The sequence below is a fragment of the Phragmites australis genome, chromosome 5 (genome assembly GCF_958298935.1).
Source record: "Phragmites australis chromosome 5, lpPhrAust1.1, whole genome shotgun sequence".
Classification (NCBI taxonomy): Eukaryota; Viridiplantae; Streptophyta; class Magnoliopsida; order Poales; family Poaceae; genus Phragmites; species Phragmites australis.
The window spans coordinates 36,851,774-36,864,456 of NC_084925.1; positions in this window are offsets into that span (position 1 = coordinate 36,851,774).

A 12,683-nucleotide genomic window follows, 5' to 3' on the forward strand; every position below is an offset into this window, starting at 1 on the left:
ATAGCATTTTTTATTGTGATGTTTCACTGTATTTCCTTTTGGCCAGCCTATGAGTTTTCGTTGTTTGTGTTACAAACCGGATCTTTTAGTTATTTTCATTTGGGATAACGTTTGATAGTGTGGTGACAGTTATGTTTAATACATTGATCATCAAGATGTCAAGATCAAATATATTATAATTAGTATGCTAAAATGTTTGCTTCTTCTATGTATTAATTTAACTGCTTTGTGAAAAGAAATAAGTGGGTCAGAAGCTTGACACTCCTGTTGGTTGTTCCTTGTGTTCTTAAGCTGAATTGACACTCCCTTGAGCATATAGTTTGCCTTTTTTTTATTCTAACAATGCGCTGTATTCTCTCAATCAAGCGAAAAACTTTTGGCAATTGTCGATTCTAAATTAAATTTTGTTCTTTGATCAGTAAATTTTCTCTTGTCTTAGACCAGGTTTCAGTGTCATGAGTGTAGCATGTTCATGTGATGTTGAATTGTCAATATTCTATGTCCATTGTGTGAATTAAGCTTAATGTTTTGTTGCATAAGCGATAGTATTTCAAGCGTTGAATATATACTACTCAAGGACGCTCATGTTATTCTTTTACTAAATTGTGTTTTCTGATGTACTGGTGTGCTACATAGCCTTTCCTGCTGGGTGCCTTATGCAGCCGCTTTATTCCATATTCAGCTCAGTTTGTTTCGGAAGGTCGTGTCTATATACTCATTGCCATGATCAAGTTCATGAACCCAACAATTCAGAAGACTTTTCCTATTTCCATTTTTATCTTTCAGTTTCTTTAGCTGAGTTGAATGCTGATATAGTTAGCTGTGCTGTATTTCACAGGTTGAGCCGCAATTTAGTTACATTTTGTGGGTTTGCACATCAACTAGTTTATCTTTTTATGACAGCAACTGCGTACACAAGATTGGCATTGGGTTACTAGCAAAAGTATAAGCTGATGTCCAACAGTCCGACCGGGCTAAAAACATAATTTAAGTAGTGTGAAGCTCAGATTAGCGACAGCAAGACTTTAGTCCAGTCATGCTTATTCCAGGTCACTTAAATTAGGGTGAGTGTAAAATACATCTCGCTAACACTTCAGTTCAGTCATGCTTATTCCAGGTTGCTCAGGTTATGTATATAAAATGTGTTGGTGACGCATGGAGATGTGCTGCTATGGATATCTTTGGATGTTGTTTCAGGTCAAGCATGCATAGACTATAGAGTAGGGTGATGATCAGGGCGCCATGGGAATCAAATCATTATGGACACGGCCAAGATTGAACAGCTGCACAACTAATAATGAAAGACTGACATCTTCCTGTCTTCACTGTATATACTACTACATTGTATAGATTATTGAAGCTCTCTCTCTCTCTCTCTCTCTCTCTCTCTCTCTCTCATGTGTGAAACAAGCCACTGGTATAACTCGTACATTTAGAACTCCCACTGCAGCACTGCGGTCTGTCACCCATGCCTACTCAGAGAAAGTATAGAATTTGGGGAGCAAAAGATTTGGGCCTACCTATCAAGGTGTGCAAAACTGGGCGAACTGTCCGAAAAAGAAAATCAGCAGCAGCCTTCGTCAACAAGCGTCCATAGATCGAGCCCTGCTGAGCACAGAAACGCTTGCGCAGCCGCACAAGGGTCTGGGTCAGTTCATATCACACCAAAAGATCTCCTGATGATAGCCGGGGGATCTCATCCCATGCCCAAACAAGGCAACCGGCCGGAGCACGAGAGGGTGGAGCGTACTGTGGCGGCACCGAGCGGCCGCGATCAATGCCATCCGGGAGGTCCGGAGCCCCCACAGCGCTGCATGCGCCATTATGCCATTTACCCTACCTGCCTGCTGCTTTGATCTCTCTCCTCGTCTGCAGCTGCAGCGAACTACAGTTGCGCACTTGCACTGGCCTTGGCCGGGTTGAGACTCTGGAGACGTCTGCTGTGGTGTGTAGTGCTGCAGGATTGGAACCTTTCTCGCGCGTTGAGAAAAAGCGAAAAGGTTCGTGTGGACTATTGGGATGTTCTTGGCAGGCTTACTGCTTGGCTATGCAATTGCAGCGGAGCAGCACGTCACGCCGGCCGTATGGCTTGTTTGGCTCTGGGTCAGGGTGCAACTTTTCGGATGACCAGCCGGTGGATGCATGTCTCTATTTATTCTGACCAAGAAACCGAATCTCATCCGAAAAGAGTAACCAAAATGAAGTTTTGATTTAGGATTGACAGGGAAGCATGTGTGTTCCAGAGAAAAGGAAGGGGAAGCATGCAGGATGCAGCAATCCTTTCTCTGCGCGCTGACATGTGAACCGAGAGATCAAATTGTGAAAGAAGAAAGATGATAATAAAGTTAGGATATAGAAATATTAGTAAATAATATGGGGTAAAACAAACAGAAATGATAAGACTTTTTCCTAGAGATTAGATGCAAAAAATTACACTCTGAAATACTCTAATACAGATCTTGGGCTAGTTCCTTCATGCTAGTTACCGAAGCCGAAAACGTAGCCCATAACGGCCTGCTACTCCCGTGTTCTCATTGGTATTCCTTTTGTTGGGCTGCATTGGCCCAACCTTTGTCACTTTCTTTGTAATAATTTCTGTATTATATTGTTATTTTTTACTACAAATTTTTTTAAGGTGAGGTTCGCGAACAACAAATTTTTTAAGCTGAACTTTTTTTCCCCCCGAATGAACTGACCCGTAATTGTTGAGGGACAAATGAAGATGTAGCTGTAATGTTGGTTAATCTGCATGTTTCTCTCTAATAATTCATGCGTTTTCCCTATACTTTGTCACAGCCACTTATGCTTTCCTCTGCTCATTTGTTCGTAGTTATGTTGTGTTTGACTGGTAAGATGCCAAACATATCCATAATGCATGAGCATGCACTTGTCGTTTGCGTGAGTGTGAGATCCATATCTTTCGGTTTTGTTGTCAAACTATATATGTCATTGTCATGCATGTATGGATTCATCCTATGTTGTGTAGGTCATTAATATAAGATTTTATATATGCTTGTACCAAGTCAAACATTTGAAGTCAAGGTTTTGTGGGGTAGTGTTTCCAATTTAAATTATCTATTCTTGATTGATACCAGCAATGTTATGATGATTTCGTTTATGATTTAGGTTTATAATTAAAAAAACATAAATTGAGCATTACAAAAGAACTCACTTTTTCACCAAGTAACCTAGGGTAGGAAACATTTTTATAAATTAGTATATCACATGAGAAAAATATTAATGATTTTTTTTGGATTTTTTGGGAATTTATTTGATACATTAAAAATTACTATAATTTATAAAAGTATGCTTATTTGGAGAATTTTATTTAAATATTGTCTAAGGATTTTTGGATCAAACTAATTTAAAAAGGTTGCTAGTTAGCTCTATTTTTACTAATGAAAATATTTAGAATTTTTGACCTACTTTGTACTCCCAAATAAAATTAAGAGTTAAATAGAAAATATAAACACACACGTAGAGTGCTTCTAGCTTCTTTCCGCACAGGAGTGCGGTACAACAACTGGGTGGTTGTATTTGTCATATGAGGTACTGAATACAATCGGGTCCTCACGTTTTTGGTGTCTCACATATCGAAATCGGATTTTTGGTACGCGATGTACCGAATACACGTACTAAATTTATAAATACGCTAACAAATATTGTCTATTTTGTTAAATACAGTTTTATATGTTATCTATTTTTAGATTTTTGCTGAAAAGAGTCGTCAAAGTTTCAAATAGATTAGAACAAACAAATGTTTGCTTCAAGCACACGGGCTCTCCATGCACTGATGCACATCTCTGACTAGCAGATTACTGATCCCAGGCTCCCAGCCGATAGTCCTATGTGACTACTGCTTATTGGTAGAAGGTAAAAGAAGTAAGCATCTTCAATGAATCTGCAGAAAAATCGTCTAGAATAACAGCAGGGCCAGTTCCTTGACGTTGATAGGGTTGACGAAGGCCCAGTTGCCGGCCGGCGACGAGCGTCTGCGCAGCGATGCCCGACACGGCCTGCGTCGGATGGTTGGCATCTCAAAACAGATCCTCATCGCGGTCGAGGCACAACGGCGCCGTCTGGTAGCACGCGAACGCCACACCGAACAGCCCCCCGCTGCAGCCCGCAGCACGCCGCCTCCAGCTCCGTGAAAGATCGATCAGAACTCAGAAAATGGATGATCAACCAATGAATCGGCACGTCTCCATGCAAGAAGCTAGTGTCGATCCATTGCGTCGAAAAAGAAGTGTGTCGGTCTATCGCTTGCTCCAGGCGTTTGTCCACGGGTTGGTCTTGACGAAGGAGACCATGGTGAAGGCGTCTCCGAGGCCGAGGGAGTAGTCATGCCGGGCAGCTGTGGCGAACATGTTTTTTTAAGCGTCTACGTAATTTTAGTGATTAATAATAATATAGTTAATATAACTACTATATTTACTAAATATATATTTTAGTAAGTCTTAGAGATATTATACATGCAGAAATCATCAAAGCTAAACTCAAGAAATATTGAATTGAATGAGTTTAGATAAAATTGTACTCATCGGATAGTCCTATATTTATATTGTTGTATACACCGACGTGTTCTTGGCTCAGAAGAAACTTCTCAAAAATAATACACCGGATGGTCCGGTATTAGAGTGGTATGAACACCGGAATATTTTACAGGAGAAGTGCAATTTTTAGAAGAAAAATGATGAACTCATCGGATAGTCTAGTGTTCTGAAGGTTATACGCACTAGAGTATTTTTTAGCTTAGAGGAGAAATGAAGACGACACCGAATGGTTCGGTTTTTAGCAAGATGTTCACACCCGGGCATTTTTCAGGAGAAAGTCTTAACAGCTAGTTTGATGTGGTCGTACACATGGGATGTTTCGATATTGTCACACCTTAAAATTCTGATTTTGAGTTGTGAGCATTTTTAAATAATAGAATAATATTTTTCCTAAAATTTGAAATCTTTTAAAAAATTAGAGTTTAAATAGAATTTGTTTTGTGTGATGAAAAATATATTTATAAAATATTAAATAAGGTTAAGGAATTTTAAGGTTAGATAAATCCTTATTCTATTTTCCCAATATTATCTAAAATCTCTATATCAATTTTTTTTCATTTTATATTTTGTCACCCTTTCCCCAAATCTCCAAAATTCCCTATCTTTATTTCTCGTAATTCTTTCCCTTACCAAAGATGACCCAAACTGCTCTGTCCTTTCGTCCATCTCCAGATCAAGAGGATAACATGAACAACGCAATTCTCCTTTCCGACTCTATGGTTGCTCATTTGGAGCTCCCAAATCGATGAATTTAATGTGTGCCAATGCCGTTTAATTGCCAAAATTGAATATGTTGTTGTCCTCATTCAATCCCCTTCATCAATCGCTAGAAACCGTTAAAACTAAACACACATAATTCACCATGAATGGTATTAACATCATTGTTCCCCTCTCATGAACCATACCTGGCCCGACCAAGCTACGCACCCCTTGACTCGTCTTCCTCCTCACGACACCGTCCATTCCTCTCTTTGCCATCTACCATGGCCGCCACATCACCTATTTAGCTTATGTGTCAGCGCAGCTAGTAGTGCCCAGTCAGCGTCATCTCATAGCCTCATCTTCTCACGGAATTTCAGAGTTCAAAACAGCCTCAAATACAAATCTTGACAATACCAAAGTTATAGGACTAATCAAGAGCTTCGATTGGCACATATGGAAGTCCCAATTTGGATAATGGAGCTAGGAGTTTTGGCCCCTGAAATCATAGTTGCACAGATAGTTCTGAGTTCAAACAGTTTATCTTGTAATGCAGTTTTGAAAATCAATATGACACTTTTAGAAGTTCTAATGAACAGCAAAGTTGTAGTTTTTTTCAAGTACAACAATATAGAGCCCAAAAACGTCTAATTTGGGGTTCGAACGGTGGAGAAATCATCCTAAAACCTAAGCTATCCATTTTGTCTTCCACCCATTCATTTCGTCTTCCACCTTCGGCCATTTCCTCTCCCCACTTCATTCCGCTTCCCATTCCCCCCAAACCATAACCACAACAGCTGTCCTTCTCGGGCACCGTTCGTCGTCGCGGACAGCCACGTCGCCGCCGATTGGCATCCGTGTTCCCGGTGATATGTCCAACAAAATTCCTTGATTCTTCAAAAGCATGTGCCCCCTGGCTTGCATACACGACTCCACAAAGCCGATTGCTGGGAGGATGGTCGACAATGCCGGGATCTACATCACCATCCACGCTGTTTTGCATCTGGCCGCATCCAGGGCACTAACCGACAATCTCGCTGGCGTTTTGGATGCTTCTGATGCGATCTTTCTCCACAACATGAGTCACCATATATAACATCCAGGCTTCCTCGTGACCACCAAAGGGCTTGCCCGAATCAGCAGCAACATAACGGGAATGCAAACCCACATTCCAGCACCTCCGTCGAATTGGATCTTAGATCTCGTCATCAACGGTAAGTTTCTGCAGCCTCAACCACCACCATCGTGTGTGACTTGCCATGTTCTACAACTCCATATGAACCCCTTTGCTTATAACCTTGCGTAACATGTCGATCCACCATCTATATCTTTCCAGGTACGTTGCCACAGGATGGCATTGGTGTTCCCTGCACACCGTCCATCCAAACGCGAAGCCCCTTAGCCATCGACTGCCCCTAGACGTTATACACAACCCCATTGAGCAGATTATCTAGAGGAGCAACAACGACGCCAACATCTATGTTGTTGTGCTCGCTGCCCCGTGTTTGGATGAGTCTAGTCTGTGCACTGGTGGTGTCGTCCACATTCCTATCGCTCCGGTAGCGCTTTTGATGCTACAACCACGTCACGTCATGTTCCTTCACATCTTATCCATGACCATAGGAGGGCACACCTGGATCTACAGTGACATATCTAGAACATGAGCCCCAATCCTGGCGCTGCCGTCCGAAGCCTCCGCCTCTTGATCTCCAACTTGGGCCAGCTTCAGACTATTCTACCTTCTCTTGGACATGTTCTACCTTTTCTTGGAAATATCAAGACTTTTTGTTCAAAAAGTTTCTTTAATATCGTAGCCAATCTCCAGGAACATGCATGTCTTCTTCGCTATGTTTGTGCGTGGCCACCACCGAACCTGAGAGCGTTCGTCGTTGTTTTGCCGCTACCTCAGAACTTCTCTGCTAAGACCAACCATAAAAACAAGCTTGCCTTCTCGCGTTCTACATTGAGCTCCTCTGCTCTATTCTTTGATCTCCCTCTCTCTCTCTCTTAGTAAGAATCCCAAATAACCCCTCTAGATATTCTTTATTTTTTGTCTTTATGTTCCTGTTTAGGATTTTTATATGATAGCACATACCTTCTATAGTTAATTCTATTTTAGTCCTCTCGATTCAAATATAGATTATCTATTCAAAATCTTGTTCAGCGAGTTTCTTCCTAGTTCATACCTGTTCATGTCAATCTATTCAAAATTGGTCGCATCAGATTGTATAATCTCTATGTATTGTTTTAATAGTAAAATCCATATTAGAATGCTTCGACATGTAGGGTCCACATGTCGTTACACATACACTATGGATTCGATGTGTTAAAATAATAATCTAGAATTATATTGGATATCTCATGCTAATATTCTCGGACATCTTTTCACATATTTTTCCAACAAACCCCATATTTCCCTGCGCCACCGTCACATCGTTGCATGTTTCCAGTCTTTTATTCATTTCCTTGCTGATATCATGCCATCGCAATACTTGGGGTTTTCCTTCGACAAATAATGTCATAAATTCATCGAGAATATTTTTAAGGAATATTCTATCTTAGTTTTCTTTTAACCCTAATTTAATCGTTAGAGAGCCTGTTCTCCTCTGTCTGAACTCTGATTTGAGCGGTTCTTGCGCCCAAATTCTTCTAAAACCGTACCCTATCTAACCATAATATTTTTATGATGTGTTGTCTCTGTTTGATGTATTGTTCTTAGTAGTTTTCTTTGTGTGCTTTTCTGGTGTTTGTTCGATTAGTTGAAGAGCAGTGCGGGAATCTGCAGGACTAAGAATTCAAAGATTTTGAGTTGCCATTCACTGAAGGCAAGTACTTTTAAACATCTTGCACCTATGTTATGATTTATATGTTAGTTGTTTATCCTTCATGCATGCTTGTCTAAATTGGAACCTATGATTAGGATTTACTAGCATTTATATGATTATCCTTTTCGACATTGAATGAGTCATGGGAAATGAAGAATAGATATGCTAGTCGCTGTCATGGTTGGGTTATGAGTTAAACTTGACTAATAGTTATACAACATGAACCGAGAATAGTAATCATTTTTAGCAACATGGTATAGGGATACTAACCGGATGGATGTGTGATGATGGTGCGGGTATGCACATGTGCGGTGATGCATAGTTGGTTTATGGTTGTTCTTGTGTGGGATCCTAAGAACTGGTTCTTGAACATATAAGCAAGCTATATGAAAAGACAATGATATCACCTAGAGGGGGTGAATAGGCGTTTTTCTAAAAATTCATCCCCTTTTACCGTTGGTCTAAACTTACAGCGGAATATAAACTAACAGATATGCTAGGCTCAACTAGTGCACAATCAGCCTAAATAAATGTGAAAATTACAATCCTAGGGTACCAAGAATTACTCAATTCTGACAAAAGATATGCAAGAAAACACTAATTGACAAAGGCTGAAAACACTATTTACGAGGCTAAAACACTGTTCACCGGATACTCCGAGTCAACCCGAAGTCTCTAGGTTGTACAGTTCCAAAACCTTCAGGTAAATCCGGATTCTCCGGGTTCTGTACAGAACTGAGCTCGAAACTGAATTTAAAGTACGCCTAAAGAATTCTATCTCAAACCAAGTGATGTCGTGTGTTCCAAGTGATGATTTCGAGTAGATCCACGGAGAACCTACAATCAAATACACATGAACAAGTAGATCAAGCAAAATTCATTAATATTGAGCAAGAACTCAAATGTAAACAACCGAAGTGGAGACACAAATATTTGTTTCCCAAAATTCGGATTCACCACCATGAATCCTACGTCTCCATTGAGAAAGCTCCAACGAGGCGGGTCTCTTTCAACCGCTTTCCTCAATTCACTAGCTTTATCTCTTTCCTTGCGAAGGCGAGATCGACCTTCACAAACTTTCCCGCGGCTAACCACACGCGCGGGAGCCGCCAGGCAACACCTAGCCGGCTAGGAGGCTTCACCTCCAAGAGTAACAAATGCTTCACGAACTTCTTGCCGATGAACTCAAGTGCTTAAGATTGTATTTAGCTCACTTACACTCAATCTTCCAATCTCACAATCCAACTCACACTAGATTGGAGTGGGAAGGAGTTCTTTTGGCTTTAAAATATGTTTCTTTCGTGCCCTTGCAGCAGCCCCACAATGAGGGTGACGGGGTATAAATAGCCCACCTCAAAAAACTAGTCGTTACATCACTTTTTTTAACTGACCCGGAGTCTCCGGGTCAACCCGGAGTATCCGGGTAAGCTAAAGAAGGCAAAATCGAGCACCCAGACTCGGAACCTCACCTGGAATATCCGGGTCAACTAAAAAGGTCCAAATCGAGACCTCTCCCCGGAACCTCACCCGGAGACTCTGGACAACCCGGAATATCTGGGTTAACCCAGAGTATCCAGATTCAGCAGAACTACCCACTGAAAAATGGTGATAACTTTTGATCCCGGAGTCCGATTTTCGACGATTTTGGACTCTATGGAAAGCTTATTCAGAGGGCTACACATCCCAACTGAATTCATGACCTAAAACACATAGGATCAAATTAGGAACACTCCGAAACCTAATTCGATCACTTCCACATTTTTCGCTCCGGATTTCTAAAAAGAAACTCTCACATGGGTTTGGTTAGAAACTCTTGAGCACTGAGACATGACAATTAGCTCACGTTGTATCCCTCTTAATAGTGCGGCATACCTATACTTATAATTAAAATATAAAACTCATTTGAACCACTTTGAGCATTTGAATACTTTCAAGTACCACTTCTTTCATTCAAACCTCGAGGGTTGCCAACTTTCATATATTCTTCACTCCATCTTTTCTTGATTTTTCACATGATTTATGTGAATCACTCATAGCTTTCCATGGTCTCACACGATCCATTGGCGCAAAGCCTCCACTCGCTCTTTACCACCACCTTGATCCTTCGATGCCAAGCTATTTTCTTGCCCTTCACCATGGATGATCCATCGTAGCTAAGTCTTGCTTGCCCTTCACCGTCATGCTATAGAAAACCACTTTGTATTCAACATCTTCAAGGAATTCATTTTATCAAATACGGAGTCCACTCTTGTTCTTCACTCTTGACATATATGATTTCAATTCAACTGATGCCTTCTTATGGATCCTAACCCCATCTCACTTTCAAGTATAAAACACATGGGTTAGTTCATAAAACCTAATTGACAATTTTTGTACTTAAGCTACTTGATCTCCACACGTAACTTATTAGGCTTCATACATATTGTCAATCTTCATATAGAACCTAACCCCACTTATTTTCAAGCACATAGCACATGGGTTAATCTATAAAACTCTATTGACAATATCATATCTTTAGTTACTTGATCTCCACAAATAACTTAATCTTCAAGTTTATTGTCAATCTTATTGAGCTTTTCCTTCTCCTTATGAGCATTACTAGGAGCTCACTGACAACAATGCATTTCTTTTGTTCTCATGACATTTCTCAGGAAATCCATTATTCATCACTTATGCATCTCCTATGAAATAACCTAGAGCTCATTTATCTTGATGCATTTTTGTCGGTGTATCAGGAACCGGGGGTCCCTGAGTCCCGAGGCCAGGCCAGCCGTCCGCCACGTGTCACCATCCCGCGAGGTCCCTCCTGCGAGGTGAGGAAAGTCTAAGTTCCGGGAGAAGGTGCTCGGGGCCACAAACCCTGGTCCCCGAGCACCCCAGTTCCCCGATGACCTGCAGAGTCTAAGTACCGGGAAGAAAGTGCTCGGGGAGGTGCCCGGTCACCCCCGAGCACCCTAGTCCCCCGACGATCAGAAGAGCTAAGTTACGGGAGAGAGTGCTTGGGGGCTGCGCGCAGCAGTCCCCGAGCGCACGGTTCCCCGAGGGTCAGTGTGAAAGTACTCGGGAGAGAGTGCTCAGGGCTGCATGTGGCAGCCCCTGGGCACTCGGTTCCCCGAAGGTTCGTGCAAGAGTGCTCGGGAGAGGGCGCTCGGGGAGGTAAACAGTACCCCCGAGCACTAGGTGCCCCGAGGATAAGGATAAGCATTCTCAGGAGAGAGTGCTCGGGGAGGTGAACAGTACCCCCGAGCGCTCGGTGCCCCGACGACCCGGAAAGGCCCCCGAGGGGCTCGCCGATGAGGTGTCAATCAGTCAGAGGCCTGAGGCCGCGTTTAATGAGCGTGCGCGGTCTGACATTCCCAACTGCTCCCGCCGCAGTGTCAGTTCCTGCCACGTTTTGGCAGAGAGGCGTGGGGCTATTAATTGCACGGGTCCCGTGATATGAACAAGGGTTCCCGATCTTCCGAAAGGTTCTGGTAACTCTCAATTTGGTGGAAACGAGACACAAGTCGATCCGGCTTCCGAACAACACGATCCGAAACCCCGCAATCGCAGCACCACGTCTCCTCTGGTTATCAACCGGCGTTGCACGGTTGACCTCGCCAAGAAGGCTAAAATCCTTGCCTGCGAATCGAAGAACACAAGCAAGAACAAGGAAGAATGCAACCAAATTGCAGATGAATGATTAATCTCACGAGTTGGGGTCTCACAAACTGACGAAACGGCGAAACTGTTCTTGACAGAATAATCTAAGCAAAACCCAACCCTAATTAGGGCGGCGGCTACTGTATATAAAGGATTAGGGTCGGCCAAGGACCCCTAGACGCGTCCCTAATGGACTCCAACACGATACATGGCCCAACGGACCAAAAACGGTGACGCAGCACCGGGACAGATTCTGGACGCTGACTTGTTTCGACGTTTCCCGTTGACTCAGAAGGAATTTGGACCTCAAACCAACGCCATTGGTTTCCTTATGAAATTATCTTTCCAACCATATGTGAATCGTCGAAAACGGAGTCCGGATGCGTCCTGGGCGTCCGTTTTATTGCTCTCTGGTCCTGGAGGCCGAGGCTGATTCGGACTCGAGTTGGACTGGACCTCCTGCTGTTGTTGGACGTCCTAGCTGCTCCTCCACGCCTCCAAGCCTTCCTCTATGTGTTTCCTTGTCCTCTCCATGATTTCTAAACAACACATAATCATTAGGTAGTAATCTATTCTCAAAATTATATAAAGAGTTGCTTAGGAACGAGCTCACCTCTAAATTTAATTGTCGTGCGCGAGCTTTTGTGATTGGACCTTGAAAGTTCAATGGAGGATCATTGTATGTATCCGAGGGAGTGATGTCCTCATCATCCCGTCCCGTGTCATCCGGTGTGTCTCGGGATAACATCGCCAGGATCAAGGTATTCCGCCTGCCGCCTGCCGTGGCAGAAGAACAAGACGGGGCGGGCACGCCGGGTAGCTCTGTGACTGCCCGGTGGGCCCTCTCAACGGCGCCCGTTGTCAGGGCATTTATGGTGACAAGTGACCAGGCGTGCGCCGCGTTTTCCACCTCCCCGGTCACTTCGCCCAGAGGAAATGATGACGCCTTTCTCATTCATGGCGT